Source organism: Arachis ipaensis, chromosome B02, assembly GCF_000816755.2.
Source record: "Arachis ipaensis cultivar K30076 chromosome B02, Araip1.1, whole genome shotgun sequence".
NCBI classification, from domain to species: Eukaryota; Viridiplantae; Streptophyta; class Magnoliopsida; order Fabales; family Fabaceae; genus Arachis; species Arachis ipaensis.
In genome coordinates, this window is record NC_029786.2 from 94,017,324 (window position 1) to 94,024,568 (window position 7,245).

A 7,245-nucleotide genomic window follows, 5' to 3' on the forward strand; every position below is an offset into this window, starting at 1 on the left:
AGGTTTTACAAACATTTAATTATATATTATCACATTTATTAAAATAATTAATTTTTAAATTTTTTGAGTGTCTTATTTTAATTATATAAAATATTTAAAATATTTTTTGTTTTAATAAATAATAATATATACTATTTCTAAATTTATTTTAAAAATATATGTTAAGAATAAGATTGGACATGCTGACATGTGATGGTATTTAGGTGTGTCCTCGCATGTCCGAAATTTTTTTTTATTTTTTTACTAAGACACGATTGGACACAACAGATATGCGTGTCGGATGAGTGTCGTGTCCGAAATGTGTTCGACACGCGGACACGACAACTCAACGGAGTGTCCATGCTTCATAGGATAAATTTTTTATAATTTAATTTAAATTGTTCTTTATTATAAAATTATTAAAAGAGACACTAATAATTCGAATAGACATATATATTGGGTATTCGTTAGATGAACATTAATAGATCTCATTTATTAAATTATATATATAGATGATGTATATAGAGATATAACCATTAAATTAACTCATTTCGAGAATTAATAGTTATAATTACTGCAAATTTATCAATAGAATATTCTCAAGATGAATATAGTACTAGAGTTCCTTTGACTTGCAATTATCATACTAATTAACAATATATATATTTATCATACTTTGATTCCAGACACCTAATACTACATAGTGCTAGTTAAATGGATATTGGATATCATTTAAATTGTTATAAAATTAACGATTAGTCAATAAAGAATCCATAAACTCTCGGTAAAGAGTTTGAGTTCTGTAATTATAAAGATTGAGATGAATAAAATCTTGGACAAAAAGATTAAATGAATGAAGAAATAAATTTCTTAGATAATTTACAATTCATTATAATAATGGTAACAAGTTAGAGTTTGACAATTAAATCATGTTCTAAGGGTTAACGAAGAGCTAAAAATATGAAAAGAATTATACTTTGTTCTTATTGGGTTCTTGGTAAAAATATATTACTTCATACTATCGGGTGGTTAAGGAGTGTCGTTAGACACCAATTTTGATTAATAAATTTAGTATGACTAATTTACTACTAGTTTAGTATTAAATCTATCTCATAATATATACATGTATAAGAAGAGTAGAGAAAACATACCAATACACAAGAATTTTATCCTTTATTTTTATATACACAAATATATGAGTATGATTTTTGGAGAAGAATTTTATAGTATGCAAAGAAGTTTTCTCAATTTAAATCAAATATCTCTATTAGTCAAAGAATTAACAACAAAAATTAATTTCAGTGTGGATACACATAGCACCTTCGTACTATCGAAAGAAAATTTTTTTTTTTACTAACATATTCAGGTATTTAAATCTAATCCATGCTATTATTAAAAAAATTTAAGTATAAAATAGCTTTTTAATATTACTTTATTATTTTTATTAGGGTTAAGTACGATTTTGGTCCCTAACGTAGAGGCTGAAAATTTATTCCGTTTCCGACCTTTTTTCGCTATAAAATGATCACCAACATTTCAGTTTATTTTAAAATCGTCTTTTTTACCAATTTTTTATTTTTATTACCAAATTATCCTTTATTAAAAAAATTATAAAATCAAATAAAAAAGAAAAAAAAAGGTCAAAAGGCCACAAGAGGGAGAAAAAGAATGGGAGGAGGGGGAGGGAAGAAGGGGAAGGGACCACCGCAACGCTGCACCGCCGCACTGCCGCCTGTGATCGGAAGGGGAAACAGACAGTAAGAGGAGAAAGCTAAGGGAGGAGTGAGATCGGAAGGGGAAACCACGTTCAGCACCGCCGCCGCCACTCGCGCGCCGCTCGACGTTTCTGCTCTTCCTCCCTCTCCGCCACAGCTCAGCTGCTACCGTCGGCTTCTCCTTCTGCTTCTGTTTCCGATTCTACTTCTACATCTGCATCTGTATTTGGATATGCTTCTTCTTCTGCATCTGCTTCTTCTTCTTCTTCTGCATCTATTACTTTTTTTTTTATTTTATTATTGTTGTGTGTTGATTTTGTTGTTGAGTTTGATGTTGTTAATTTTTGTATTTGAATAATCTTGAATCTGATTATTGGTATTTGGTGGGAGTTAGGAAAGTGGTGGCAGTGGTTCTGTTTCTGGTTGATTTTGGAGAAAAAGGGGGAAGGGTGGTGGTTTTGTTTCTGGTTGATTTTGGAGAAGAGTATTTTCGTTTGAAAGACGATTTTTAAACAAATTGAAATTTTGGGGAGTATTTTGTAGCGAAAAAAAGTCGAAAACAAAATAAATTTTCGGCCTCTATGTTAAGGACCAAATCGTACTTAACCCTTTTTATTACGTGTTATGAACACATTATTATCTTACAACAAGTCCAAGAAATTTTAGCCCGACGATATCCCGTTTGTTTTGTTTTTTTTTAACAGCATTTATGTACACCCTAAAGAATTTGTTATATAGACCACATGGGACATGTTCAACAGGTATTTATTTTTTTTTTTTAATTTACGCTTTACCACTTCATAGTAACTTGACTAGTCATAGAAGGTTATTCAAATTCAAGTCTTGATTTTTTTCTAAGACTTGATTTTTTTGTTCATGACTATTTTTATTTTAACAATAAAATTTCTTCGCTATCCCACTCCAAAAGATATGATTAGATATTCTGGGAACAAATTTTCTCAATTTAATTTAAATCATTCGATATATTTTACAACTGTAGATTTTATTATTATTTTGTTGTTATTCGGATTTCAATAGCCACCTATATATATATATATGCAAGTTTCTAACTACATAATAATCAACAAGACTAGTCATATGGTCGTCCCACAAGTTCAACAAGAGTCATGGACCTTACTACGTTAATTCTATTTTTGATGATGCTTTTCTCTTCCTATCAGCCGGGTAAGTTTGATTGTTTGAATATTTTCTATTTATATATATCGGATTTTAAATTAAGTCTGCGTCACAAGGATTTCTGTTTTCAATTTTTTTTCCTTTTTTTTATGTTCATAATACTTTTCCAAAAACACTATTGAGTATTCAGTCAAAGCTTACTAGTGTCACTAGAGTGCCCCGTTTTCTTCTTTTTCTAAGTTATCTTTATTTTACTTCAAGAGCACAAACAAAAGTCGCTTAATTTTTTTATTATATATATATAAGCGACAATAAAACCTTACCTTTGCATCTTAGAAAATCGTTCCTTTTCTTTTTTTTTTGTTTGATAATTATCTTAGAAAACGGCTTATTATAAGAGAATTTATTTCGATGTATTGATAAAAAATATAGAGTAAAGTATCGTTTTTATCCCTTCAACGTTTGAGGTAAGTTTTAAAATTGTTCTTAACATTTGAATCGTTCTATTTAAGTCCCTAACGTTTCAAAATTGACTTAATATTGTCCTATCATTGGAAATCTGTTAACGGAATTGACGATAAGACAAAATTGAGACGATTTTGAAACCTTAGGAACTTAAATAGGATGAACATGTTGGACAAAAATTATATATAGAAATAAATTTTAATTTTACCCTTTAATAATATTAATTTTTTACGGTATATGGTTATTCAATTATTTTTTAATCACATCTAAGTAAATTATACTTAATCACATTAATTTTATTCTAAATAAATTTATTTTTTTATAATTTTACTCTTAAAAATTTTTACTCATCATAAAATGTTTGTAAAATTACTAGTATATAAATTTATGGGGAAAAATTTATCCCTTCAACGTTTGAGGTAAGTTTTAAAATTGTTCTTAACATTTGAATCGTTCTATTTAAGTCCCTAACGTTTCAAAATTGACTTAATATTGTCCTATCATTGGAAATCTGTTAACGGAATTGACGATAAGACAAAATTGAGACGATTTTGAAACCTTAGGAACTTAAATAGGATGAACATGTTGGACAAAAATTATATATAGAAATAAATTTTAATTTTACCCTTTAATAATATTAATTTTTTACGGTATATGGTTATTCAATTATTTTTTAATCACATCTAAGTAAATTATACTTAATCACATTAATTTTATTCTAAATAAATTTATTTTTTTATAATTTTACTCTTAAAGATGTTTACTCATTATGAAATATTTGTAGAATGACTAGTACATAAACTTGCGAAAAAAAATGATACATATACAATAAAATAATGTAATTCTAGTTATTTTACAAATATTTCATGATGAGTAAAAATCTTTAAGAATAAAATTATATAAAAAAAATTATTTAGAATCAAAGTAACGTGATTAAGTATAATTTACTTAAATTTGATTAAAAAATAATTGAATAACTATGTACCATAAAAGATTGATATTAGTGAAGGATAAAATTAAAATTTATTTCTATGTATCGTTTTTGTCCCTAATATTTTCGTCCTATTTAAGTCTCTAATGTTTCAAAATCGTTTCAATTTTGTCCCGCCGTCAATTCCGTTAATAGATTCCTAACAGCAGGACAACATTGAGTTAATTTTGAAACGTTAGGAATTAAATAGGACGATTCAAACGTTAAGGACAACTTTGAGACTTACCCAAACGTTGGGGACAAAAACGATGCTTTACTAAAAATATACTATTGCTTATTTAAATATTGTTATCTGAGCTAATTTAAATTGGTCTAATAGTTAGTATACTAGTTTGTTTAAATAAGTGTTAGAATTTAACTTTTATATTGTACATACAGCGAATTTATTGGTTAGCCACAAATTCTTAAATAAAACTCAGATTTACCACAGATTAATTTTTAGTCTACCATATTAGAAATACCGTGCGTGAGACACAAAAAAAGTATCTATATAAATTTTGAATATGTGAAAAAATTTAGGAAAGTCAAATGGACTAAATATGTGTTTGGATTGGCAATTTATAGAATTAATTTTTAGTAGAAATAAATTTGTGTCAATATGATTTATATTTGCAATTCTATATCGAAATTGTAAATCAGAATTTTTTTAATATTTTTTTTTAAATATTCTCAATAATCTTATTTCTTATTTTTGTTATTGGTTTATGTTTCAACTTTTTACGTGAAGAAAACTATTGGAATTAATAAAGACCAAAAAATCAAATATAAATATATGTTAAATGAATGCAGGAGCTACAACTTCGAATGTATTTAGTTTAGCCTTGGAAAAGAAAAAAAGAAAAAGGTACGTTAAAATTTCTTAAACCCTTTTTTTTGTGTTTGATAATTTTTTTCTGTTCTAAATACATATGTGATATTATTGTTTTTGGCACTAATTCAGCAAATACAGTGATCATTTGATACTCCTATATATCTGAATAAAACTTAACTATCAGATCATTATTGTGTTTACTGAGAGCGAGAGTATAATTATTATAATATAGAAAAGTTATCAGGTGTAGTCGAAAATAACAGTGTTCCAGTTGTTTTAACCATTGATCTTAATTAATATATATTATATATATTTTTTATAATTTAGATCAACGGTTAAAACAACTGAAATACCGATATTTCTAATACGCCTAATAACTTTTCTATAATATAATTAGAATTTAAGAGATTAAATTAGTAAAAACTGTATGTGAATCTGTATGTGAATCTGAGAAATTACTGTAAAAATTTAGTCTTGAATTTCACTCATAAAAATAAATAAAAAATAAAAAAATTGAGAAAAGTTAAAGAAAAAAAAAATAATATCATTACCATTTTATTTTTATAACAACCTAAAATATTACTGTCCATCTTATATGATTGTGATATACTTTTTCTTCCAAAAATAGAGTAAACAACTGTCTTCTTATTCAGATTTCCTGAGGTTGCCTTATTTTCGTATAGTCTTAATATATTTAAGTCTAGGACTCAGAATTATTCAAAATCAGTTCTCCTACGTGATTCATATTTTTTCTTACCCAACCAATAACTAACATTAAAATATAATTTACTGGTTTAGACAAATAGTATGATTTTTTTATTTTTTACAATTATATTAAATATATACTAAAATAATTCTAAATAATGAGTGAAGTCAATGAGTTATAGTTCAAATGACATAGTCTTTCTGTATTCAATTAAGAGGTTGCGGATTCGAATCTCCTATCTTTAATAAAAAAATATAACTAGATCTATTTTTGAGATCAGATTTAATTTTAGATTGGATGAAATTACACACAATTAGACCCTAAAATATTTGAATTTTGACTGAATCTTCGAGTCGGTTCGGGCATCTCCGCCCTATTGAGTCTAATATTTTTGTTTTGTTTTTTTAGGGAAAAGAAAAACAGAAATAATCCCATTTTGGCATTTTCTCTCGCTAGGTCAAATTCACTCTTTGGGTAAAATGGGTCCCACCACATTGTAATAATGATTTAGCTAGTTGAGCAAGAAGTTATTCTGTAGTAGCAATTAACACACTCTGTTCAATGTTCAAACTTCAAATTCCAAAGTTCAAAGTTCAACTAAACGTGCAGTGTGGTGTGGCGAGCACTGAACAGTTAATAGAGTGAACTTCCCGGTCCTTTTCATCTTCGTCGGTAAGTTTGAATCTTTTTTATTTTATCTCTACTATCAATGTTCTCTCACATTTTAAGTTTTTCCGTCTTTTTATTTTATTTTATTTTTCTGCTGATTGAGTAATGCTTCTTTCTTCGGTGCACAAACCATGGAACAAAATAAAATAATAAATTATCTTTTATATATTAAAAGAATGTTCTTTCCCCGTCAGTCTAGTCTCCATTTTCAACTCTTTTTTTTTCATTTGTTTTATATTAATCATTATCCTGCTTTTATGAAACTTGTCTTCTTCCCTTTCAATGCCGTCTTTTCTCTTTTACTATTAGGGTTTACTGATTTAGTTATCTTGTGTTTAGAGTTTAGATTTTTTTTTTTTTGGGTTTCTATGGTATCTCTCAACTTCAATCCGGTAAGACAACTACTAATCAGCCGTAGTATTGAACTTTATTTGAGGGTTTATTACTTACATATGAGTTGTTGCATACACAAGACGTGATTCGAACCACTAGATCAACTCAATTAGACTCTTAATAGTTATCTTGTGCCCTAACTCAAAGTTAATCAAGCTAGCTCTATCTCGACTCTCTAATCTCTTTAATAGCTCTATTAGCTGAGTTGATGAGTTTGTGAGCTAAACTTGAGCGAACTCATAAATTTAAATGAGTCAAGTTTAAATTTGGTAAGCTTTTATTAGCTTGATTATATACATAAATTTATAACCTTATAATGTTATTTATAATAATATATATTTTACACACATAATTTTTATATATAATTATGATTATAATA